Raw genomic sequence first — 27,766 nt, forward strand, 5'->3', positions numbered from 1 at the left:
AACCATGTCTCTCCCTCCCTCCCTCCCTCCCTCCTTCCCTCCCTCCCTTCCTTCCTTCCCTTTTTCTTTTTCTCTCTTTCTTCCTTTCTTCCTTCTTTTCCTTTTTTTCTCTCTTTCTTCCTTTCTTCTTTCTCTTACTTTGCTTCTTTCTTTCTTTCTTTTCTTCTTTTTTTCTCCCTCTCTCCCAGCTGCCCACCCTGTCTTCCTTCCTTTCTTCCTTTTATTATGAAACCCCAATAGTAATCACATGAGAATCAGAAATCATAGAGTGTAAAACTACCTCAAACCAATGTCTGCATTAAAAAACTATGAAAATACTCTATTGCTTTATGACCCCATTTAGAGTGAACATTATATTTATAGTTTTTCCCCTGAATACACATTAAAGTAATATTAAACTTTTGGTAGAAATTATACCATACATCTGTGCTGACAGCTTGTTTCCTGCAAACAAATCTTTATCTACTACTTTCAGCTTTCAAATTTTTCTCCAAAGAAGTAAGTTAGGTTAAATGGCCCAGAAAGAAACATAAAACAGATGGACCTCAATTTTTGTAGGAGGTGACAGCCATATTGAATTTAAAGGAAAACTAGCCAGAGAGAATCTTAATAGAAAAACTCATGAAGCAAATACAGGGAGGGCCCTGATGTGGGATGAAATATCAAGATTAGACGTCTGGCTTACAATTGCAGGTTGTCCTTGAAGTTGGGAGTTCTTTAAGATGGAGTAAGAGATTGGTCATCCGCCCTTCCTATGACAAAAATATTTCTGGCTATTGAATAGTACTGGTCTTTTGTGAGTATGTATTTCTGTCACTTCCCATCCTGTTCAAGTGAAGAGCCTGTGGATTTTATCTAGAGTAAGGCACCCAAGGTCCATGGCTAGGCATTTGTTGTGGCTGTGGTCTTGGGGCAAATGTGAAGCAAATTTGGAGGGCTGGAATGGACTGCTTTCAGGGAGCAAGAGACCACTAAAATTTGAAGGATCAGAAAGAGGCTTGGCCAAAGTGGGCGCTTCTGGTTCAGAAGGCCTAACTTGGAGTCAATTCTTGGCAGCAGAGGGACGCTTTTCCATGATGTCTTATGATAGCCAGGAAGAAGAGTGCATGTGTGTGTTGTGGGGTGTGATGTGGGGTGTCTGAGCCTGCAATTAACACAGGATGATACCAGCAGCAGACTCTTTCACCAATCTAGCCATTGAACCCTTTTCTTTCCTCTTTATTCAATCTGTCCCTCTCAGCTGCATCATTCTCATCAACATTTAAATATCCTTTAGTCTCTCTTGTTTAATAAAGAAAGAAGCACCATTTAATGTTTTTTCCCTTTCATCCATTAGCCTCTCTTTTCTCTTCACAATAAAATTTATCAAACTCTCTATTCGCTTTCTCCATTTCCTCACATTTCACTAACTCCTCTAAAGACCCATTTCACTTTGGACTTCATTCCTTCACTCTAACAAAATGGCTCTTTCTAGAGTTACATGTGACCATGATGTTTCTAAATCCAGCAAAGAATTTCCAGTTCTTGTCTATTTGATGTTCGGAGTGTTCACCCCTGCCCCTTCTCCATTGATCACTCCCTCCATCTTGAAAGACTCTTTTCTCTTGGTTTCCCTCTCCCTTTCATTTCCCATTCTTCATGTTTTCCTTCTACCTCTCTAGCTGCTCTTATTCAGTCTCTGTCAGTTCTCCTCCTCCCATCACTACATGTCAGAGTTTGTTAGTGCTACATTCCAGGCCCCCTCTTCTCACTTTGTACTCTCTTGCCAGGCCATCTCATCCATGGCCATAACCTGAATTATCAATGTTGATGATAGACATCCCCTCTCAACTCTAGACCTACATATTCTGCAACACCTTGTCTTGGCTATAAGGACCTCAAACTAAATATGTGTATGCCTGAATTCATAATCTTTTCTTTCATGTGTAGTTTTCTCCAGTGCGGTCACTCTCAGTAAATGCTATTACCATATACTCAGTTGCTGAAGAGACATATGAAAGTCATTCTTGACCTTTCCTCCTCCCTTGCACTACATGCCCAATTCATTAATAATTAGTATAGATTTTTTATGTCTTAAATATGTCTAAATTCTTTCCATTTTATTCTCTTTTATCTACACAGCCAACATCCTAATCCAAAATACCATGATTTCTCACCAGGGATCACTGCAATAGCATTGATCCAACCTCACCTTTACAAGTCTCCACATCCAATCTATCTGTCTTTTCAAAAAACAAATCTGACCACATTCCTGACTTTCCACTTGCATGCATAGTTAAAGCCATTCCAAGGCTCTTCCTTTACTTTTGGGTTAAAGAGCAGTATCCTTAACACACTCTGCAAAGCAATGCATAATGAGGCTTCTACTTATTTTGTCCCTCTTCCACCTTTACTCTTCCCTCTGTACTTTATTCTTCCTCACATTGCATTCTTCTAATTTCTAGAACCTTCCATGTTTTATCTTCACAAGACCTTGACACATGTTTTCCCACTGTCATTCTTGGAATATTCTCCAATAACCCTTCACTTGTCCACAGCAGACCCTTACAGAAGGGTCTTGAAATTCATTCTTTGAAAAATGGAAATGCTAACCCACTCTGTGACCTAAGCCCACTGTGCTGAGTGAACCCCAAGTAAACATTCATGTCTTTAACAGCCAAGCCACTTTCCTTTTTAAGTTTTTTTTTAATTTGACTTGAGTTACCAAATCAAACTTAAAAAATAAAGCAACATAAAATAACAAAACTTCCTAGGAGTTGTATTAATTTCTCCGTATTTAATGGCCTATTGCAAATTAACCAAAATTTAAACTATCATTCTTCACTAAATAACTAGGAAGTTTCAAACAAGAACTAGTTGCTCACAGAAATAAAACAATTTTATATTTTATAGTGACATTTACAATAAATGGTATTGTTATTGCTTTTCCTTAGCATACACTCAAATGATACTTAACAGAAACAAGTAAAACAAAACCCTCAGTCTTTAACCCTCTTGATATGAGACAAGTTGAAATAATAGGTCTTGGTCCTTACAAAAGGTTTGAAGCAGGCAAGAAGAGTGAGTTAATGAGATCCTGTAATCTGATCCCCAGCAAACATGGACAGCTGTTCTCAGAGTACTATGAACCCTACACCTTTACAGATCATGGACTGGCAGAACCCCACCCGACCCTGGTGGGCTCGGGCAAGTCCCAACACAGTGGAAATGGCTTTGCTGGTGTAAATAACAGGGATCTGTTATCATGAGATTACCTGTCTGTAAAATGCCTATTTATCTTCATTACATTGCCTTTAGGAGGAGGGAGGAGGGGGTGAGTGTTAGTATATGAGATGATGGAGTTAGGAGATGAGAAAAGCATCTCTGACCTAAGGTGAAACCTGCTTTAACTCAGTGGGTTTGTTCGACAGCCAGATGGATTCCATCATGCTGAACTTTCAGTGTTGAGTGCCATTTAGTATTTACAAGCAAGTGTCTTGCAAAAACAATGCAAGGATGGGTTTGTACCTGGAATTACAACATCATAGTTTTCATCTGATAGCTTCAATCTGGTAATTTTTTTTCTTTTCTTTTCTTTTTTCTCTTCTCTTCTCTTCTCTCTCTCTTTCTCTCTTTCTTTCTTTTTCCAAATATTTGAGTGACTACTACATGCCTAGTAGTATGCTAGACATGGGCTATAGATTGTTGAATAAAAAAGACACTGCACCTACCCTGACGGAGAATTGAATCTAATGAGGCAGACAATAAAATAAACAAATAAACATGTAATTATAAAGTGTGATAAATGCTACAATGTAGAAGAATAAGGTACCATGAGAGAATAACAAGAAGAACCTACTTCAGAGAAAGAGAAATGACTGTTAATCTCATGTGTGAAGAGTAAAATGGAGCCAGCTATGCAAAGAAGGGAATGAGGTGGGGACAGCACACTATACTGATGAATTTAATTTTTTTTAAAGAGACAGAGTCTTGCTATGTTGCCCAGACTGGACTTGAATCCTGGGCTTAAGGGATCCTCCCACCTCAGTCTCCCAAGTACCTGGGACTACAGGCATGCACCACTGCACCTGACTTGAATTTTATTTTTATTTTGTTTTTTAATATAAAATTTAAATATGAAGTAAATATGAATTTTAATATTAAGTATTTTATATAAAATTTAAATAATTCAGTAATAAAATACTCATTTAATCAAAACCAAATAACCCTAAAATATGTGAAGTAAAAAATGACCACTTTTTGCCTGTCTCCCTGCAAAATATTGCATTATCTGGGAAGAAGTACGGTTAACAGGTTGGTGTGTTTGAATAATTCTCACCTGATCATTTCCCAGCTGTGAAAGAATACAAACTGTAAGGATCTTCCTTTGGAAAGAATAAGAAAATTGACACCAAAGTAACAAAGGCAGCAGATGACTAATGTCAGAACATCTTTGCAATATCTTAGCATGCTTCCAGTTGCACAACAATTTGCATCTGTGAATCATCAGTGGAAATAAAGGTCTTCGCCATCTGCCTTGGAATAATCACATTCCCAGATCTTTTAGAAATTTACTTGAAATAAAGTTTATAACTTATCTTTCTAACAATCAATAGAGCTGGTAAAAATTGTTTTACTGCTTGATTTGGCAGCTCAAATTTCAACTTTGAGTCATTCAAATTGCCTTTGCTTTTGCTCACATTTGATTGATTTTGCAATAATGGTAAATACAAAAGTGGGTACACAAGGCATATCACATTACTAAATAACTAACAGATGATATTCAGAATATCTAATCTATAGTACTCTGTATTTCACTAGATCTAAAATATACTTGAAGACAGGCTAGATTTATCTTAAAAGTGTACAAATGTCAATTACAGACTCAATTACAGACCCATGAGGAAAAAATACATCCAGATTTCTAAAGTAGAGAATGCTGAGCTACCTCAGCTTCATGCAAAATGTGAAGCATTTCACGACTATGAGTCGCTTATTTCCTAACATAGAGTGGTACGTGCAGTAAGCCTGAATTACCGGGAATTCTGGGTCTCAGGGGAAGCTCAACCACAAATAAAGAGAAATCATGGTCCAGAGACACATGCCCTCAGCTCCCTAAGAAAAAAATATCCAAAATGCTTGACTTCTTTTTTTAACTGTTTAAAGAATTGTGAAATATAACACATATGTGGAAAAAGTGATAAAAATCTAAAGATGTATTTAATAAGTGTCATCTGTGTGATTATGAACCAGATCAAGAAACCAATTATCAACACCCCAGAAGCTTCCAGGTGTTCCTTCTGGTCCCAATCCCCCATAAAAGGTTACCTCTTGCCTTTTATGGTTATCACCCCTTACCTTTTCTTATACTGTAATCACCTAATCATGTATTTCTAAACACTAGAATGTAGTTATGCTTAATTTTGAATTGTATATAAATTAAATAACACCGTATATATTTTTGTGTGTCTGGCTTCTATCACTTGATATCATGTAGTTGCATGTAGCTGAGGTTCCTTTATTTTCATAGCTGTGTGATATTCCATTATATGCTGTCCCACAACTTATTTATCCCTTCTGATCTTGATAGCAGTGTAAATAGTGTCCACATTTTGGAAATAATGTTGCTATAGACATTCTTATACATATTTCCTGTGGCACCCATGCAAGAGACTACATACTTAGGAGTGGTATTGCTGGACCATGGGTTATACACAAATTTAATGTAACTAGGTAATGTCAAAGTAATTGCCCTGATTTTTACTCCCACATGGATTGTATGAAGGTTGTCATTGCTTCACATCATCACCTACATTTGCTATTGTCAGACTTTTGGGTTTTGCCAATTTTGTGGGAGTGTAGTGTTACAAGATGAACTTCTATTTTCTTTCTTAGGAATCCTATGTAATAATAGTTGAATTTAATTTTTATAAATAGAACAAGCCAATGGAAAAATTAGGATACAGAGAAAATATAGATATTTTATTGACATCAGAGTGAACATCACATTAAATAAGGCAGTGTGGTAATCAGTGTATTTCTTTCAACTGAACTCATTATTCCAACTCTGTAATTTGGGGATAAAGCAAGAATAGAAACAGTATGCCTGATACCTTATAATTTGTGCCTATATTAGTAAATATAGTTAAATCGATTATGAAATAAATTAATGAATGGCCTGCCAAGAGAAGTGTTATATGCTATCTCATCATTTATGTGGATTTGTTTCCTAACCCTTCATTGTTTTCTGTTGATCTGTGTATTCCTTGGATAATTCCATACCGTTTTAACCACTAAAGAGTTAAAACGGTATGGAATTATCATTATATCTGTCTTGATATCTAACAGGGCATAACCTTGTCTTAGGTTCTGCAAAAATGATAGCTATTTCTGGACAATAATGCACTTTGATTCTTTTTAAAAACATAATGAGGTAGAAATTATACAGCCTTAAGACACAGATGTTGATCAGAGAATTTCACTTTCCCTTTGTACTTACCAAGCAGAATGCAGGTAATATCCATATTTTACCAGCATGGCCTCCAACACTTTGCTGAACATGAGGATTTTCTGAGTATGACCTAGTCTGAGCCCTAGAGCTGGCATTACTCTCTCATGATGTGATGGACCACATAACACACCTGCAGCCAAGTTTCTGCAGGCCCATGACTGGGCTCTTGAACTACAAGGAGTTTTTCTCATTCATGAACATTGTATATATCTTCATCTACTCAATTTTTGGAGAGACGTCATCAAGATGACTGGCTAGAGGTGCCCAGCACTCACTTCCCCCACGAGGAAGGACCAAAACAGTGAGTAGATAATCACACCTTTAATAGAGCATCTAAGGGAGAACACTGAAATTCAGCAAGGAAGCGATAAAGACCCTCTGAGACATGGAAACTCAAGATGGCAGCATAGAGTGAAAAGTGAAACAGCCAGCCAGAATGAATTAAGAGCCAAGAGGGACTCTTCATTGTAGGGGAAAAGGGAGTAAGAAATCCCCAGCAGTCCACATTCCCACCACAGATTCCTGCAATCTTAGCTAGAGGAGAGCCCTTCAGAGTTCACACTCCCTGAGCTCCGGGGAGTTACCTGGAGCCCACGTGGCTGTGTTTTTCTAGATAGAAAATCCACCTTGTGGCTGAGCGTGGTGGCTCACGCCTGTAATCCCAGCACTTTGGGAGGCCGAGGTGGGTGGATCACGAGGTCAGGAGATCGAGACCATCCTGGCTAACACGGTGAAACCCCGTTTCTACTAAAAATACAAAAAATTAGCCGGGCATGGTGGCAGGCGCCTGTAGTCCCAGCTACTGGGGAGGTTGAAGCAGGAGAATGGCGTGAACGTGGGAGGCGGAGCTTGCAGTGAGCTGAGATCGCGCCACTGCACTCCAGCCTGGGCGACAGAGCGAGACTCTGTCTAAAAAAAAAAGAAAGAGAGAGAGAGAGAAAGAAAGAAAGAAAGAGAGAAAGAGAGAAAGAAAGAAAGAAAATCCACGTTGTGTTCCTCTGCCCCAGGACCCAGGGTGCTATAGCATGGGGCCATTTTGAGAACAGTTACCGCCAGACTACATCCTGCCTTGGGACTCAATAGTCTCTGCATCTCCACATCCCTGGGGTCCTGCTGACATCCCCCCATATCCTAAGAGCTCCATGCCCCAGCCACCACTACCACCAACAGTGACCTCGACCCCTCCACCCACACTGCCTGGGAACCCAAGGACTGTTCAATAATTGGTGCTGGGAAAACTAGATGTCCATATGCAGAAGAATAAAGCTAGAACCCTATCTTTCATGATATGCAAAAGTTAACTCAAAAGGGATTAAATACTTAAATGTAAGACCTAAAACTCAAAAACTGCTAGAAGAAAGCATAGGAGAAATGCTTCAGGACATTGATCAAGGCAAAGATTTTATGGTAAGACTACAAAAGCACAGGCAACAACAACAAAAATAGACAAATGGGACTCTATCCAACTAAAAAGCTTCTGCACAGCAAAGAAAACAATCCACAAAGTGAAGAGACAACCTGCTGAATGGGAGAAAATATTTGCAAACTATTAATTTGACAAAAGACTAGTATCAAAAATATACAAGGAACTCAAATAACGCAACAGCAAAAAAATACCACACACAAATTATACGATTTGAAAATGGGCAAAGGCTCTGAATAGATATTTCTCAAAAAAAGACATACGAATAGCCAACAAGTATATGAAAAAAATGCTCAGCGTTACTAATCATCATGAAAATGCAAGTCAAAACCACAATAAGATATTATTGCACCGCTGTTGGCTGTTCACCCCAATAGAATGGCTATTATTAAAAAGATTTAAAAAATAAATACCAGGAAGAAGAAATGGGAACTCTTACACTCTTTTGATGGGAATGCAAATCAGTACAGCTATTATGGAAAACAGTATGAAGCTTTCTCAAAAAAATCTAAAACTAGGACTACCACATGAGATAACAATCCTATTAACTGGATATTGGTCCAAAGGTAAGGAAATCAGTATATCAAAGATATATTAGTACTTCCATGTTTTTTGCAGCACTATTCACAATAGCCAAGATATGGAATAAATCTAAATGTTCATTAATATTTGGTATATTATACACAGTGGAATACTATTCACCCATAAAAAAGAATGAAATCCTGTCATTCACAGCAACATGCATGACCCTGGGGGACATTATGTTAAGTGAAATAAATCAGGCATGGAAAGATAAATACTGCACATTCTCATATATGGGAACTAAAAAAAAGAGCTCTTAGAAGTAGAGAGTAGAATTATAGTTATTAGAGTGTGGGAAGGTCAGGGGAATGGAAGAAAGAGATAGGTTGGTTCACAAATGCAAAATTACAGCTAGAGAGGAGGAATAAGTTCTATTGCTCTATAGCACTGTAGGGTAGATAGTTAACAATAATTTATTGTACATGTTAAAAAAGCTAGAAGAGAGCATTTTGAATGTTCCCAACACAGAGAAATTATTTATGTTCAAGGTGAGGATACACTAATTAACCTGATTTGATTATTACACATTGTATATGTGTATAGAATTAACAGTCTGTACCCCAGAAACATGTACAAGTATTATGTGTCAACTAAAAAGAAAAAGAAAAAATATTAATCTCAAAGAAAAAAATTCGGAAAACATTTTGCTTCTAGAGATATTTTTTAAAATTTTATAGGTATATTCCTAGGTGTTTTGTACTTTTTCTGATATTGTAAACAAGATCCTCTCTTCTATTACACATTCAAATCATTATTTCTGCTGTATTGGAAAGTTATTGATCTTTATTACATGAATCTTACAGGAGGAAGTTAGTTGAAGAAAAATATATGTATAGAAAATTGCATAAAATATACATGTATAGTTCAGTAAATTGTCATAAGCTCAACTTATCCCTTTAATCAGCACCCAGATCCAGAAAGAGAGGGTTCCCTTGTGTTGTCATGCTCCCTAAGAGTAACAGCTAGCTTGACTTTTAACACCACAGAATAATTTTGCCTGTTTTGAATTTAAATAAATTGGCTCATTCCATAAGAACTCTGTTGTGTCTGGATTCTTACATTCAATATGGTGTTCATAAGATTTATTTATATTGTTGCAAGTAGTTGTAATGCTCACAGCTATATAGTATTCTCTTTTGTGAATTTACATAATTTGTCCATTTTACTCTTGATGGGTATTTGGGTAGTTTCCAGTGTGAGGCTATATCACATAGTGCTGCTGTGAACCTTCTTGTATGTGAATATATGTATGCATTTTCTGTTGGGCATATATCAGGGATGGAATATCTGTGTAATTAGGTATGCTTTTGTTAAGTGTTAGTAGATACTGCCAGATTTTTAAAGTGGTGGAACCAATCTATATTCTCACCAGCAGTGTATGTGATTTTTTTAGTTGCTCCAAATTCTTGCCAAAACTTGGTATTTTATCCGTTCTGGTGGGTATGTAGTAGAATCACATAGTAATTATAATTTGAATTTCTCTGATTACTAATAAGTGTGAGCCTCTTTTCATCCATTTCTTGGCCATTTGGATTTCCACTTTTATAAAATTCCAGGTCAAGTCTCTTGTCCATATTTCTAAGTATCTGTCTTCTTATTATTTTGTAGGAGTTTGTACGTGTGTGTTCATGTGTGTTTAAATTCTTGAAGAGTATTCTTTGTTGATCATAAAATATGTTTCAAATATCTTTTCCCACTCCATCACTTCTCTTTTCATTCTGTATAGTATTTTCTGACATAACTTTTTTTTATTTTTAATCTTTTGAGTAAAATTTATCAATATTTTCCTTTATGGCTATACATTTTTGGCAGTATTTAGTAACTCCTCCCGTACCTTAAAGTCACAAAGATATTTACCTATTGTAATTTTAAAATTCCATATTGTTTTGCCTTTTACATTTGGATTTATAATCCACCTGAAATTGATTTCTCTGTTTGACATAGGTTAGGAGTTCAATTTCATATCTGTGGTTACCCAACTGCCCAGCACAGCTAATAGACTGTCCTTCCTCGTTATGCTTCATGCCATCTTTCTCTTTTGTGCATTTACCACAAAAGAGAATTTGTGACATTTTAAATAAAGTGTCTGCTGATTCGTAGTTCTGTGTCTAGGCTCTCCATTTTTTTCCCATTGGCCTATTTGTCTATTTTTGTCAATATCACTCTGTATTAATTACTGCATTCTTTGCTGTTAATTATATCTATTCATGTTGTGCTTCTTCAGGAGGCTACTCTTGACTCATCACATTTCCATGCATATTTTAGAATAAACTTGCCAAGTTACATATACACACATACACATGCTTATATACACCCAGAGTAAAATTTTGATTGAGATGATGACTCTTTACAATATTGATCCGAATCCATTAATGTGATATAACTATTTAGGTATTCTTTAATGCCTGTTAATAAAATTTCATAAATTTTTCCATTGAGCATATCTTTTGTTAGATTTATTCCAGGTGCTTGATATTCTTAATTTTTTTAAAAAAATAGAGATGGGGTCTTGCTCTGTCACCTAGGCTGGAGTGCAGTAGCATGATCATAGCTCACTGAAGCCTCAAACTCCTGGGCCTAAGCAATCCTCCCGCCTCAGCCTCTTGGGTCGCTAAGATTACAGGCATAAGCCACTGAACCTGGCTTGATGGTATTTTAGACAGTATCTTTAAAATTGTTTATACTATGTGGCTGGGGTGTGTGTATGTGTGTGTGTATGTGTGTGTGTATACACATACACGATTGATTTTTGGATGATGCTTCTATATTTTATAACCTTTCCAGTGTTTAATAACTTAATAATATTATTATAGACAGTACAAAGTACTTTTTTATTCTTTACTACTCTGGCTAGGACTTCACCACAATGTTGAATAGAATTAGCTGAAAAGGGACAGTTACCATTATCTGTTTCTGATTGCAGAGGAAAAGCTACAATGTTGTACCAGTAATTATAATGATTTGGTATGGTTTTTATAACACCAATATAATCTATTTTTATCAAAGTTTTTATTTCTATTTCTGGTTTTCTGAGTTCTTAAAATAACGAATATTGAATTTTATCTTTTTGTGAAATTTATTCACTTCATCTAAAGTTTCAAATACAAGCAAAATTTTAATCACATCTTCCCATTTTATATTTAGTGTCTTCAGGATGTGATATAATATTCTTTTTTTCATTCCTTATACTGGTCATTTGTTTCTTCTCTCTTTCTCTTTTTTTCTTGATTAGTCTTGCCAGAGGTTTAATCAATTTGGTTAGTCTTTTCTAAGAACCAATGATTTGCTTGGTTTATTCTCTCTGTTATATGCTGCTTTCTATTTCATTGACTTCTGCTTTTATCTTTATTTTTTTCTTTCCTTCCATTTCTTTGAGTTTCCTTTGCTGATCCATTTTCTACCTTCTTGAGTTAGATTCTTCAGCTTTTCTTTAATAACTAGAAAAAATTTTCAGCCTTTTTTTTAGTTACTAGAAGTGTCATTTACCTATTTTTTAAGTTCATAAGTCAAGAACTTTCCTTTGTTTGTGTAAGGTGGTGGGAAGTTGGGGGGTATCCAGCCACCTTATGTTTTCTCTCCTCTTTCTGCAGTTACAGGATCTGTTTGGATAGTGTTTATTTTTGTGTTAATGCTATTAGATACACATGATTGGTAATAATAGTTATAGCTAATATTTACTAAGCTTTCACTATAGGTCAGGCACTTAATGTACATTATTCCATTTAATCATCATGACAAAACTATAAGGTAAACACAATTATTAACCTCTTTTACCGATGAGGAAACTAAGGTTTAGAGTGGTTTCATAAATTCTAATTTATTATTAGTAAATATGTAAATTTCCACAGCTAATAAGAGGTGGAGCCAGGGTTTGAACTTGAGCAGTCTGGTTCCAGAGGCTACATTCTTTTATTAAACTTATTCTGATTTGTCTCTGAGGAGAATCACCTTGCCAGCCTCTGAATATTTTAGTGTTGTCTGAAAGAAGATTTAACAATTTATGAGTATTTGTGTGATTCAATTTCAGTTGGGAAAGTAAGTTCTAGAAGACCCACAGAGCAACAGATGGGCTCCCTGTAATTGTGAACTCAATTCTAAACAGGGCAAATAGAGCCCTATTTCTTTAAGACAAATGAGGAAACATGGCCCACATTTCAAACACATGTGCCTGTTAATCTACCTAGATTGGTAGCACTGGTAGGAGCACTGATGGAAGACTGCTGGGCTTTTGTGGCACTTCCCTCCTCTCATTTCACAAAAAGTTGGGCAGCCATCTGCTTACTTTCCAATGATCCAGCATTTTCCCCACTGACATATGTGGGGAAAATGTAGTCAGTGACTCTGGGGAACCACTTTGCTGTCAAAGTTAAAAAGCTACTGTCCTAATCATGCCCTTCTATTGCACACCCCCCTTATGCTGTTTCAGTGCTTTGAACAAAAGCTGGTCTGAATCCAAACACTATTATGGACATCTTTACAAATCCAGCCCAATTTGGGCAGAAATTCTTCCAAATCTCTAGCAATCACAGGAAGGCAACATGCCTATGGTTCTTCAATTATTTTCAATAGGTTCTCTTTATCATTCAGGGCAGTATTAAAAAGTTGTCTTTTTAAAGTAACACTACCTTTGTTGAGGAAAGCTTTTCATTGAAGATACCACAGAGTTATTAAAGACTTCTGAGCAAATGATGGCTGATCAAATGAAGCAACCCATAAAAACCCTATAAATTCTTTTTAATCTGAAGTATTTCTCTCTTCAATTTTCAAACTATGCAATCTACATTGCCATTATGAGCAAATGTCATTAAGTCGGTTTCTACCTGCAGTACCATTGAAAATAGCCCATTGTACAGTTTCCACGGTGAAACCATTAGAATCCTATTCATGTCTAAACCTTACACTGTTTGTTACTTTCCCAAGCTACCAGACAGAGATACTCAAAACTCGTTTTTATGTGCATACACTCTATTACTCTCCTCTTCTCACAGATTTTTATTCTTTACTGTGACACTTCTGTTTCTTCTTAGGGAAACAGTGCATAGAGCCCTAATGTGCACAGAGCCCTATTGTAGACTACCAGTGGCATAACTATGTCTTGATTTTTTTTTTCATAAAATGAAGAAAACCAAAACCAGAAACTTTTAGTAAATAATTTAAGTGTCTTTTCTGTCACCTTGTGATCATGGGTTTCCTCTTGACTAAGTTTCTAGGCAAGAGGCAGATAAGCCAATCAAACACATGGTGACTGTTAGAATCCACAAGCTGAATAACGACGAAGGGATGAGTCAGTCCTGTCGGTCTCATGAAGCAGGCAGATCCCAGAAAAATCATTAGGAGAACCACAGGGGAGAGATAATGGAATTGGATACTATCCTGAAACCATACATTCTGACCCAGGATTATACATAACATTTTCTATAAGCAGGCTGCCATGGTGATCTTTGGAGCAACATGTTGTTGGCATCTGGGTCATGGCAACAGACACCTTGATTCCAGGTTGGCCACATAAAACTGCAATACTTCATGGTGATTTTATTCCAAAGTTATTTATATGAGCAAGGCATTAGCCACATCCTCCCGAGAAGTACAAATATGAGGAGGACTGGCATTTGAAGTCCAACATAATGCTTGGCACATAGTGGAAATTTAACAAATATTTATTTAATTAATGAGTGACTAAATAAAGAAGTGAATAAATGAACTCAGTTCTCCCCAAAGATCTTCTAGTCCTCAGTTTGCTTTTGCAGGACAAACTGACCCCTTGTGTGGGGAAAAGAAGCTGGACTCAGAGTTCTGTGAGAGGTTTGTACTCAACCCCCAGCTGTTCAGTGCAAACCTAAAAACACCTAATTTCTTTTCTGGATAAATGGAATCAGAACTGACAGGATCCCCCAAGGCTGGTCTAATGGAGGGATTCTGCTCAGAACTGTGGGGTGTGGGAAGTCAGGGAAGTGGGTCAAGCTCAGAGTTGGGATCGGGGAGGCTGTGGGTTACATTTAGTGATCCAGAAAGAGGGACCTCAGTAGGTGCCCCAAAGCTCGGGATCAGGAGAGGATGTGGGAGACCAGGGAAAAGAGCCAGAAAAGACAGGGATCGGGGAACTATAGTCAAGAAAGGGGCAGAACTTGGCCAGTAAATACAGGCCATGTACGTTACCCAGATCAGCTGTCATCCGAGGCTCTTCGTAAGCCTGTTGCATTGCCATATGGGAGGGGCTCCTGGGCCTGGTAGGCTAAGAATAGGTGACCTGTCCTAGAACCCTGCACACTCAGCACCTAGTTTTTAGAACTTGAACGACAATCCTGGATCAGTGAACATGGGCTTCTTGGGCTTCTAGACAAGACAAAGAAAACAACTTGCCCTTCATTTCTTCATAAATGTGATGGGGTGAGTGTGAGGGGAGGGGAGAATGGAGTGAGCTATTGGTGTCTAAGGTGACTCAGTAATATCAAAGACAGGCTTACAATCCTAGATCTTTTCTGCCAATCTCCAAAAATAAACATTTTTTATTTCTCTAGAGGAAAAGACAATGAAAGTGACATATCCAGTGGTTTTCCTGAATTAATTCACTTCTTGGAAACTAATGACTCTATCTCTGATTAATTCTTCTGACTAATTCTCTATGGCTTAATTTCTTCTATGCAAATCTGCCCGTCAAGCTACTGTGAAATCCAACTATGATATAATATAATACAGAATTGTGGAAGGAGGAGGAAGATTACAGTTACTGTTTAGTAGAAGCGCTTATTACTCAGAAAATAATGATAAGGCTCAGAAGGAATCATTTCTGGAAAAAAGGTAAATCCCTCAAGGATTAGCAAGAAATAAGCTGTCCCTCCACCTTGTTGTGGAAAAAAATCCTGGCTTGGGACATTCGAGGACTCAACTGAAGGCATTCCTTCCTCTGTGTGCTTAGGATCTCCCTCTTCAGTCAACAGGGGCTGCTACCCAGCACTAACAGTATTCCAGCACCTCCAGGTGGCACCCTCCTCTGGGACCCCAGGATTCTGTAAGCCAGATGGTGGGACTACCTCAGCATCTGTTTACCAGATCTCTCTAGGGGGAAAGTAGCTTCCAATTTCCCTCATCTTTTGCCTTGCTCCTCATGGCACCAGAGCCCAGGGAGGAAATGAAACTGTCTAACCATGTTTGACTCTGAAATATTTTAGGCTTCTTCTTCAAATGTGTGAACAGAATGAGAAACTCCATTTGTTTATTTGATTAACGTCCCCAACTACATTGTGCCTTGTTAATTTCCCTGTTGATAATGCTACACTCGGCAGACACACCTTTTTTCTTTTCTTTCCCAGGTCTGTTCTTTTTCTTCTTTTCTTTGTGTAAAGGGTATGTACTGGCTTTGTGAAATCCCTGTAGCAAGTTGTGAATGATGTATGAAGTGAAAAGTCTTTACTCAGGGCACAGTAGGAATACAGAAAGTGCTGTGCATTCACTGCTGGGCTGAGTTTTTGACTGTGTGCTGTAGGCATAGATATCCTGTATTCATTCTACACTGCCTCAAAATCCCAGGAGCTCTAGATCTGGTGGCAAGGGGCACAGTCCTGCAGAAAGGCAGAGAGATGAATTTATTGAGCTCCAAAAATCCTTCTTGGCACTGTGATTCTGCATTCACTACAGGTAGGGATTTTTTCCTGTAATGTTAACAAAGGGATGAGAATAGGAATTCAAAGTCTTAAGTTCAAGGTGCAGAAAATTAACCCACTCCCTGGCCTGTGATATGAGAAGGTGGAGGTAGGAGACAGGTGATTGACAGCACTCTGCAGGGTAATCTCACTTAGAGAGGATATATCTTTTCACCCTGCTTGAGAGGGTATATTGTTATGTCCCAAGGAGCCAGGAGAAAAGACCTGTTCTTGTGATTTATGCAGTATTTTCCTTTCAAGGAACCCAGAACTCCCTAATAATCATCACAGTTTTTTTGTGGGCTGTGTGTCGTATTGGTACATGATCTAAAATTCTCTCATGTTTAAAAATTAGATGCCCAATTATCCAACAAATATTTTATACAATCAATTTGACATTATCCAGTGTCAAATTAGCTGATTTATGGATTAATTGTGGTTCAGGTGCAACTAGGATGTGAGACACACCCCCATGGAAGAGGGGAGCTGAATAATTAGGCAGTGGCTAATTATTGTTCATTGTAACTTCCGTGGAAGATGAACAGAGGGGGTGTGCAGAGCTGCTCTGGTTGCAAGGAGGCCATGGAAGCAAAGGGGACAGAACCGTTCCACTTAGCCTGATCCTCAGTTCTCCCAACAGGAAGCCCAGGAACTTCAAGCCTTGAATCCTCTCTTTTGGGTGTAGAAGAACTAAGCAACTATTTTCTAAGTGTTCAGCCTTATTCAGGGGCGAGCACTTTACAGATCCTGACACTTTGTAACCACACTATGTCAATGCTGAGCAGTCGAGCAGTAACTCCAGTTTCATTTGTATCCTTGATTTTTATTTTCCATGACTACTGCCCTCCCACCCCATCCCCTAATCTCACTTACCTAGTCCAATGACAATTGACTATGTTACCTTAGTCTCAGCAGATGGGGCAATTATTATCCAAGCTAACAGGCCAACATTCAAATTGAATCACTGACTTCCTAAAATTACCAATTTCTTAGGCTCTTTGGGCATTTATAATTAGGTTTTAGACATTTCATTCAAAGTCAAACTATCTTTTATATACATGACTTAAAAAAGAACAAACCCATGGCCTGCCATAGTCTCAGTCTTCTACTTGAATTGCCACATTCTACATTCTCATTCACAGCTTAGAATACAATGAACCTAGAGATGACCCATGAGTAAACAAGAGGCATTAAATAACAATAAATTAAAGATACTTTGGGAGGCTGAGATGGAGGATCATTTGAGGCTAGGAGTTTGAAACCAGCTCGGGCAACATAGTGAGACCCTGCTAAGAATATAAAAATATTATCTGGGCATGGTGGCTCGTGCCTGTAGTCCTAGCTAAAATCAGGAGGCTGAGGCAGGATTGCTTGAGCCCAGGAGTTTGAGGTTGCAGTGAGCTATGATCACACCCCTACACTCCAGCCTGGGTGACAGAGTGGGCCCCTGTCTCAAAAATTAATAAGTTAAAGAAATTATGGATCCATTCATCCTGAAGAGAAGAAAACAGAGACATAACCATGGTTTTTAAGCACAGGAAAAGAGATCCCAGACAGAATGGGGAGGGGTTGGGTCGAGATCAGTCTGGAAAAAAGGGAATAAGTTCAATGTACAACTGGGGGATTTGTGTAAGAATCTTTATAAATCATACACCCAACTCTTACTAGCCCCAACTCTTTGTAGCCCTTACTTTTGATATGAAGTGTTTTTATTTTATTGCTTAGATCAATTATTTCAGGAGACCAAAAGTAATAGAAAAGTGTAAACAGGAAAATACATTGCAGAATAGTAGAGGTGGAATCTTCTGAGATTGTAAAGGAATATTACTGTTCCTTTTAAGCTGCAGGTTAGAACAAAGAGCAAATATTACTTCTAACTCCAAACAGGTCAGCGAGTCTATTTTGGGAAGATATGTTCTCTCCATTCGTGCATGGTTTTGTGTGTAGGGGTAAAATGATATTATGGTATTTCAAGTTTGCATTTCATCCTTTTGATTATCTGCAGGCCATTTACCCATATCTCCTTTCCAAATGAAACCTGGTGCCTGCAGGCTTTTTCACATCTCTGGAGTTATTTCATATTTTCTCCTTGCATCTCTTTTGATGACTACTAGATGTTCATTTACTACTAGATGTTGCCTGGCAACTTCCCAACTATCAAATGTGTAAACCAAAACAGTAAGAAGGAAGAGGGGGTAATAGTAGAGCAGCCTGCTACATACGTTTAAACAGTCTGTTTTATCTCTAAGGGGAAGAGCCAAACTTAGGCCTCCTGTATGCCTAGGAATATCTTCTCCTACTGAGACTCTTCTCTTATTTTAAGTAGTCTGAAAATAACTGGTCTGGGAAATAAAATGAAACCTCTCTGTATCAAAAGCAAGAGCCTTGAGCAAAGGTGGTAACAAACCCTGAGACACTTAGGCTTGTCTGAACTCAAAATTCAGCAGGGTTCTATGACTCAGCATGTCATGAAAATCTGAATTTGATTTTTGCAAAATGCTCTGTGCTCTGGATCTATCAGGAGCATATTAAACTGTTAAAATAAGAAACTTTTTTTTTCTCTCATGGAGAAAATCAAATAGAATCCCCAATGCAAATTTACCACATTCTTCACCAATAGATCATTTCCAACAACTAGACAAATGCTGGAGGATGCAGATGAAAGCTTCCAAGCTTAGGAAGAGTCATGTCTTGATTGCAAGGCTAGGCCTGTCGGTAATGCCGTAGTGTGTGCTCAACAATGGCCCACTGAAATGTAAAATTCGATGAATTTCCAGCCTCCTTCTCAAACAGTCAATGCGGAAATCACGTCCTCCAAAGAACATTACTCGATGGAAGCATAATCTCTCCACACTTAAGCAATAAGAGATTGTGCCAGTCCATAACACACGAGGTTGCAGAGCACTCCTCCAAGCATCGCACCAACCCTCAGTGATTTCTTACAGATATTTACTTTCACACATGGCATATAGAACATTAAAAGAGTTTTGAAAAGTCCCTCAGTTTTCAACTTCTGAAGGATTATTAACTTCAAAGTCTGAAGAAATGTCGCCCTTCTATCTTTGGAAATGCCAGAAGCCTTTGCATATCCTTACTACAGGACCAAGCAACCCCCAGCAGAGAAGAACGATTACTGCCTCGGTGGCAAGAGGATGGCTTTTGATCTCTTAACATATTGGAAATTACTTAAAGGTAAGCCATCTGCTAGCTGAGGAACAAAAACAGATTACATCACACCCTGCTAGAAAGATTGTGTTAAATCCTGTATATCAAGGCTTTTAATAATTCTATATTAAGTCAGCTAATAGGATTAGGTACACATTTTCTTTAGGCTTATTTCCTCAACTGTTAAAAAAAAAACCTTTTTTTGTATGTTTGACGATCTGCAAAATTCAAGAGTATTCCACTGTGAATAAAAAGGGTTCTTTCAAGAGGAAGCATTTCTTCAGATCACCACTGCTCTCCAAAGAGATGTACAGCAGAAATGCCTTTCCAAGTAGTTTGTGGGAGAGGCAAGACAGGAATTTCTATTACTGCTAATATGATATATTGCCTGGGTATTACAAACCTGCCTACTAGAGCTTCCTATCTTCATTGTTTTTCTTCAGCAGGTCAAGGATGGAATTCAGGCGGATGGGGGATGAAAAGGATGTCTAACCTGATCCTTTTGGTAATAAGGATGAATGATAACCATGGTGATAGCCCACCACAAGGTTGGCATGGCACAAGTATTGGGATAATCAAAGAATAAGCCTTGATTAATGAGAGCTTAAAGCATCTGCAAGACTGGACAGTCCCAGCCTTGAGAAAGCTTGCATTCTAAAATTACCACAATACAAGAAATCTTACATTCTAAAATTACACTATGCCCAAACCAAACATACTGTCTGTGGTAAGCTTCAGGTCATGGGAATATTAGAATATATTCACTTCATGACAAGCAAAAATAAAGTTAATTCTTTGCCCCCTTCTTTCATTAATTTGCCCCTTCTTTATTCTTTGCTACTTCTTACAATAATTGGTTTAGTGTTATTCTAAAATTTCAAATAATTAAATATACACATTACACAAATTAACTTCCACTTATTGCTTCTAAGTATTTTACGAGATGCTCATTTACTTTGTGTGCTATTCATCACTCTGGGATACTGAGAGTTGAATAAGGTTATAGCGGTATAGCAACAAATGTCTTTATCTCTCAATGGTCCTAGAAGTAGTTCTTTAAAAGGTTAAAAAGAAAAAGTCTCTGTTCTCCTGAGAGAGGGTAATTCTTATCTTGCTGACAATAGAGGGTTACAAATAACCCTTGAGAGCCAAATAAAATGCAGGATTCAACATATTTAGAAACCAGCACAAAGTGTTGAGTCTTGAAGCCACTTGAGAACTATTTGTTGAATAGCATTTCTAAGAGATTATTAGCAATGGTTGCCATGATTTTGCCATAATTATTGAATGACACAGAATAAAATGAACTACATTTTGCTATGGCACAAATGAGAAAAAGAAACTGTAAAACCAGTAGCCTAAATGTTTAGTTGTTTTATATTGTACCTTGGTGCAGATGGTTCAAGCTTTCTTTATGTGCTTTTTTACAAACATAGGACAAGGAATTAATAATAAATCTCATACTAATTACCATACTTAGTGATAGTTTATTCATTAGCACTTCGAAAAGTTTGTCTCTAATCCTCACAGTGTTTTCGAGAGGCAGATATTATCACTCCCTGTTTACTGGTGAGAAAACTGAAATTCAAGGTGGTTAAAAGAAACTGCAGCAAGTGGAAGAGTGAAATTCAAAGAAGGGTTTGATGCCAAAGTCCATGCTCTTTTTGCCACACCTGGCTGCCTTCAATTTGGAAGGGGCCAGGAGGTCTTGCTCTTCACTTGGTGACTTGGCTTACCTGGCAACTTGGCTTAGCTTTCTTTGTGTCAAATCTTTAAACGAATTGAGGAAACAGCGTCATTTCCTTTGAGATGCTCAGAATTCAGTCAAGGGATCTCACATTCTGCTCCTGCAGGCTAGTCCCTACCATGTTTCTCCAGGATATTGGTGTTCTTTCCTTTCATTAGTTTGAGGTAGTCAAAACAAAATACTTGAAAGTCTTTTCTCAGGCCACAGAATTTCTCTGTCATTAGCCATCAACTTTAAGTTGTCAACCTAATATTTTTCTGTCATGTTTTAAAATACCCAAATGTTGATTAACTTACTTGCTTGCCATCTAAACCTAGTGGAGAACAACATAAATGTCCAAACAAACAACAAATCAGCAGTAAGAGTCCTTTGTAGGAACATGGGTGAAGCTGGAAACCATCATTCTCAGCAAACTATCGCAAGGACAAAAAACCAAACACTGCATGTTCTCACTCATAGGTGGGAATTGAACAATGAGAACACATGGACGCAGGAAGGGGGACATCACACACCGGAGCCTGTTGTGGGGCAGGGGGAGGGGGGAGGGATAGCATTAGGAGATACACCTAATGTTAAATGACGAGTTAATGGGTGTAGCACACCAACATGGCACATGTATACATATGTAAAAAACCTGCATGTTGTGCACATGTACCCTAGAACTTAAAGTATATATATATATAAAAGATCTTTACTGATCCCCTAAAAAAAAAAAAGAGAGAGAGAGAAAATCTCAGAAATGTGATTTGAAATATCTCATGCATTACTGACTATTGAAATTAGGGACCTATATGTAATAATAGAGTCATATTATCTGCGTGTTGATTTAGAATTAAGTAAGAGGAAATTAAATATGTAATAGTGCCCAAATATTGTCAAATACATATTTTAGTATTTGTATTAAAGTAATGCTAACTGCTGTAGTAACTCCCAAAATTTCAGCATCTTAACTTGATTTCTTCCTCATATAATTGTTCAATGTGGGATTCCAAGAAGGGTGGCCTTCCGAGTCGCCACTCAGCATCACAGGTTCTTTCTATGTATGGCTCTGATATCTTTAACATGTGGTTTTAGGGTCACTAGGCTCATCTGCATTAAGATGGAGACCAGGAAGAAACATGGAGATAAGCTCCATGGAGAATGTCCATGGACCAGGGGAAGACATGGTGCCCATTATGTTCACTGACTTCCTACTGGCAAAAACTCAGTCATCTGTCCACATCCAACCGTAAGAGAGGCTCGGAAATGTGTTCTAATCATGTGCCCAGAAAGAAGAGGAAATAGGCTTGGTGATAAACTGGCAGTTTCTGCCATGGTGTTTGTTCTATGACAGTCTATAAAGAGAACCTAGACTTCCAGGTGCTTTCAGCCAAGAGTTACCTTGAGAATCAAAATGTTGATCTAGAAACTTTATTCAGGTTAAAATACTTGCCCTATCCCACCATTTGTATTGGACTGACTGCTAAAAATTAGAGGAGTTACCATAAGCACAACGACATTCTGATTTGATGAGTACTACTAATATCAGAACTCCTTCTAGCTATGTCATCGAGACCTGTATTAACTTTTTCTTACTTTCCTCGACTCCAGCACCTGGCACAACTCTAGGACCTAGAACATGCTCAACAAATGTATGTTCAATGAATGAGTGGCCTTCTAGGATTGACCGTGCATTTTTTCCATCAATTCATAAAGATTGTGGCCCACATATCACAGTGAATCAACTCTTATTTTTGTTGCTGTTATTGTTGATTCAGCCATGCTCTATAGCAATGACCTGAATCTTGTTTATTCACCACTCCAAGCATGCCTATTAACTCCACTCGGTAATATGTCTTCCATAACATGTAAGATTTTTACTGAAGTCTGCCCATGCTTATCTAGACTCCTGGAAGAGAATCAGCAGCCACGTTGTATAATGGACAAAACAGAGAGGAATGTAGGTTAACTTAATTATCTCAGCCTTTGTCTTAGGCAAGCTGCTTATTTCTTCTGAGCTTTCCTTATGTAGAAAGTGAGAATAATAACACTTACCTTGCAGTGTTGTAAGTATGGCAATTTTAAAGACCCAGAATAAAGTAGGCACTGAATTAATGGTAGTCACTGTCTTCATAATTTATAATAATGATTGACTGTAATGTTAGCATTCATAATACAAATTATAAACATCACTCAGCTTTGTTTCCTATTAGATACGTTAAATCAGAAAGCCCTAATATCCAGAAGCAACACCATGACAGAATTGTAAGTAGAGCACAAGGTTTTTCAGCCTCCTGCTGTCAGCTGAGTCCCTATTGAGCAGATACATCCCTGGGGACAGATGACCATCCATCAGAGGCTATATCAGCTAATAGCTAGAGCTGTCACTTTCACCTCTATTTGCATTGGATTGAGTCAATCTGCCTTAAGCTTTCACAAGGGTAAACAGCCAGTAACAAGTGAAGTTCTTATGACTTATAGCCCCACGGAGACTTATTACAGGATCTTATCTATTTCAATACCTGCCAGCAGGTGTGGATTATTAAAATGTGTGTACTGAGAATTTACTGCTTTCTTGAATTAGCAACCTTCACTCAGAAATGACATATTTTTATGTCAAAATAGCAGAAACCTTTCTTTTCTCTCTTCACTGATGCATAACATTCTAAAAGACAGGAATGGCCTTCAGCTAATACAGATCTATCTCCATTTGGCTTCGGTCACCATTTAATTACTGTTGACTTCTTTAACCTTTCTCACTTCCTTTCTGGATTATATTTCTTTCTACTCTATTGCCATTTAGTTTATTTGGTGACATAATCAAACTTGAAATTATATAACAAGGTTTTGCATTTTTCTTCTTTCATGCCACTTATTGTGTTGAATTTATTTTAAACAAATTATTTTCTGAAACAGAAAATATTTTAATGAGTTGACTTTGTACTTTATCTTTGTATTTACTTCTTAAATCCTGATTTTTAAAAAGGAGGATACTCCAATTTCCTCTATCACCCATTTCAGAATGATAGAACCCTAAGTAGGTTCCTGGAAAATAATCTATTGTTCCCTTCAACTTTCCTACAGTACTTACCTGTTAAACAATACATTGTGTACTAAATTAAAAAGAAAAACAAAATCTTGAAGTGAACACCAACCACTAATAATGCAAAGGGGATTATGTCAGAGTGACATAAGAGGAGGAATTGTCTTCTTTCTGAGCATTCATTTTTATTATTGCTGACCTAAGCCATGAGATATAGAGGACAGAGATTGAGCTTTGGAGTTGGACATTTCCTGATTCAAAACCTGGCTGTACTACACATAAACTGGTGGTCCTCTGGAAAGTCCTTGGACTTAGCTGATCCTGTCTCCTTATCTGTAAAACAGAAATAATTATTCTACCTCTCAAGATTGATGTGAAGGTTAAGTGAAATGAAATATGTAAAATGTCTGGTATATGTGTTCTCTAAGTGCAACAGGTACGTTTGAACCTATGAGTGTTACAGCAGCCTGAGCCTGGGTTTTCCTGAAAGTGGAGCCCACGGCAAAGGATTTTGTATTACTATTTTGTTAGGGGGTGCAATTTCAGGGAGATGCAGGGAGGGACAACGAGAATGAAGCAGGGAAGGAGGAGGAGCCGATATGAGTATGTGTAATCAAAAGAGCTGCCATTAAGTGCATCTCATTGATACGGGACATACTCCTGCCTGTCTGCATTGTATAGCAGCAGCTCTAGCTCCCCATATTAGTCAGGGTTGATTACCATTGCCAATATAGTAATTCATTTCTTTGCCTTCTGGTCCACTAGCGCAAGGAGCCTAAATGTGGTAGTTGAAGCTTCAAATTTGGTGGAGCCCTTTCTGTGCACCGGGTTTCGGAAAAGACTCTTCCCCTTCTCAGCCCTGCAGTGGAAACCAGGACCTTAGAGTGTGGGGACAGAAAGCACAAATTTTTGCAAATGAGTTGTTGTTTCTACAATGTGAAGGTAAGCTGTTTTGATCCTTCCTCCTTATGAGTATTGAGAAAGACACATCTGCCAGATCATCACATACCTAGTACCAGAGGCCTGCTAATCCACTTGCAGTAAAGATAGCACATCTGGCACAGCAGATACCATTGGCGTTAACATCTGGTTATGTTTATGATAATTCACCATCATCCACCATGAGCTCTCAGGATTTTCCAGGGCTAGGTATGCCCAGAGATGAGCATGCAGAAAAAATTGAACCAGGGATATGATGGAAACCATCACCCTTGTATTCTTCAAGTGTTTGATTGTGTCACTAATCTCTGCAATTCCTCCTGGCATGCAGTGTTGCTTCTGATATATGGTCTTAGATGGGGATAGAGGCAGTTTCAGGGACTTCTACTTGGCCCTTCCCTCATAATATCCCTTATACTACAAATCTGGGAACAAGTGTGAGGGCTCTATCACCTGATAAATATATTTAACTCAGTTACACACACTCAGGATGTGGGCAATAACCTCAGGACGGATCTGTGAACACTAACACACTGTGAAGCAAACTTGGCCCAAAATTCCGTTCTCATTGTGTCCAGATGGGCTCCCACTCTAACCAGAGATCTTTGATAGTATTTCAGTTCATTTGGTATCATTCAGCCCCAACTCCTTACCTAACAGCCTTTGAAAAGTCTGGGTTTTCCCCTTCCAACAGTGCAAAGTTACCCTGCTGCAAGTACATTTGGGGAAAGAATCAAAGGAAGGTGTACTACATATACTGGTGGTGGCATGGAACAGTCGTTCCTCAAGGGATCCTGGCTTCCACATCAATCATTGAAATCTGGATCTATGAGCTGATTTAGGTCTGGAAAAAGGGTGATGGGAAGGTGATTTTCTACCATAGTAGTTGATGTAAACATTCTCTTTACCAAGTCTTAAGACACATCTCAACAGACCATTAGGATGAGCTCCGGGGGTTCTTTATAGGGCATCAAATTCTGATCATGGCTAGGTGCCTCCATGTTAGTAAACTTTCCTCTGTCCAGCCTCATATTCTGATTTCCTCACCCCAGTCCAAGACCCTCCAGCTCCATTTCCACGTATAAAGCCCTCTACTCTTACCAGATCATTTGAACTAGTTTCTGCAGTTCTTTTGGCAGGCAAGCTATTTCCTCCAGGAATGGTGCTTAGGCTGGGCTGAGATTTCTCCTTGGTCAACAGTCTAGAGGGGATGAGGAATACTGGAGGCAGATCTCAAAGAGACAATTATCTTATGAGGCACCTGCTTTAGAGGGGAGTCCTTGAACAGTCTCCAGGCAGGCAGCCACTGCTCTCCTCCAAGAAGGGCCCTAGGAGGAGGGTTTACAGGAATCTGGTAGTTCAAGATTACCAGCTGGTTCACCCAAATTTTCCCATCCACTCTTTTCCTATTGAGGTCCTGACTTTGATGTAGGAGATCTGTTGAACCTGTGCATTCACTCTCCTCTGTGGTTGTGTACTTTTACAGTTAAATCCTGGGCTTGATTTTTAGCATGGTCTTCTCTGTGGTTCCATGAAATGGATTGGGATCATAATCCCAAAAGACACAATCTTGAAATAAATGTCATAATCTCAAATTTTGAAATCCCTAAAGATCAAAATCCCTAACATCTAAAATCTTAAAAATTACAATCCCAAAACATTAAAATTCTGAATGTTGAAGTCCTGAAAGCCAGATTCTAGGGAAGGGATTAGAGCATTTTTGGTTGTATGCAGGACAGTTACATCCTGTTAGTTGCATCATGTTAGGCAGAACTATTACCTTTTGTGTCTTTATTTGCATTTGGGGAAAAATTCACACAAGTGATTGGCCACATGATATGGCAACAACAAAAACTTCAGTTCCAAAGTGCGTCACTTTCCTGCGTTGACATTCCTTTCATCTATGACTTTCCAGGAGCTTTTAATAAAAGTCACATTTGCCTGAAGAAGCTAGGGAAGTTGCTAACTGGTTCAAAAATAACTATGTTCATGGTAGGATAAGAAGAAACTTATGCAACAGTGTTGCTTTTTGATCACCAGTATTTTCACCGAATTTGCGGTCTGAATATGAGTGTATTCAGAATGGAATTTTGAGTGCCCAAAACAGCATAGAATAATGGCACAGAAGATGGGAAAATTTAACAGGGAACGTTCATGTTGATGTACAGCTAATCATATAGAAGAATTTCAAAAATAGCAGGTCCATGTAGAAAAAGAATGTGAACATTTCTCCAAGGAGAATCCTTCCCTAAAAAAAAAAGGGAAACAAAGCAGCTATTCATCATGATGCAAGACTTCAAAATATAGTTCATGATCATAAAAGTTGGTCAGCTCTTATGGACTATCTCTGTGCAATTGCCCATAATCTAAACATCCAAAATATTAAAAATTACAATCCCAAAACATTAAAATTCTGAATGTTGAAGTCCTGAAAGCCAGATTTCCCTGTAATGCACTTTTTATATATCAGAATTTTCTCGTTTGGGGGGAGTCTTTTTTTCTTTTCTTTTCTTTTTAGTTTTTTTAAACTAGTTTAAATTGTCAGCATTTTTTTTACAATCAGCATTTTTTTTTTTTACCATTCTCTATGCTACATATTTCATTTTCTCATCATTTTCAATACTGGAGATATAAATTGTATAGAGACTTTAGAGTTCTAATTCATTTTATGCGTTTTTGACATAAAAAATGAAAGTGCATTAACACAATGCTGACTTTGTGTGAAAGCATTGTAGGTGTACATAAAAACATTGAAAAT

The 27,766-nt window shown here is 38.0% G+C and overlaps 2 long non-coding RNA genes across 3 annotated transcripts in view; one reads left to right on the forward strand and one right to left on the reverse strand.

The window, feature by feature from the left end:
• The window catches only part of LOC134758847 (uncharacterized), a 144,114-nt gene that overhangs the window by 114,405 nt on the left and 1,943 nt on the right, over positions 1–27,766 (forward strand). Inside the window, exon 2 of the long non-coding RNA XR_010134500.1 lies at positions 24,835–25,011. This is a non-coding gene — a long non-coding RNA (uncharacterized lncRNA). The remainder of the gene's footprint in view (positions 1–24,834; positions 25,012–27,766) is intronic.
• Positions 1–27,766, reverse strand: part of LOC129523608 (uncharacterized) — a 179,167-nt gene that overhangs the window by 51,399 nt on the left and 100,002 nt on the right. The window lies entirely within an intron of this gene.

This window comes from Gorilla gorilla, chromosome 6 (assembly GCF_029281585.2).
Source record: "Gorilla gorilla gorilla isolate KB3781 chromosome 6, NHGRI_mGorGor1-v2.1_pri, whole genome shotgun sequence".
NCBI lineage: Eukaryota > Metazoa > Chordata > Mammalia > Primates > Hominidae > Gorilla > Gorilla gorilla.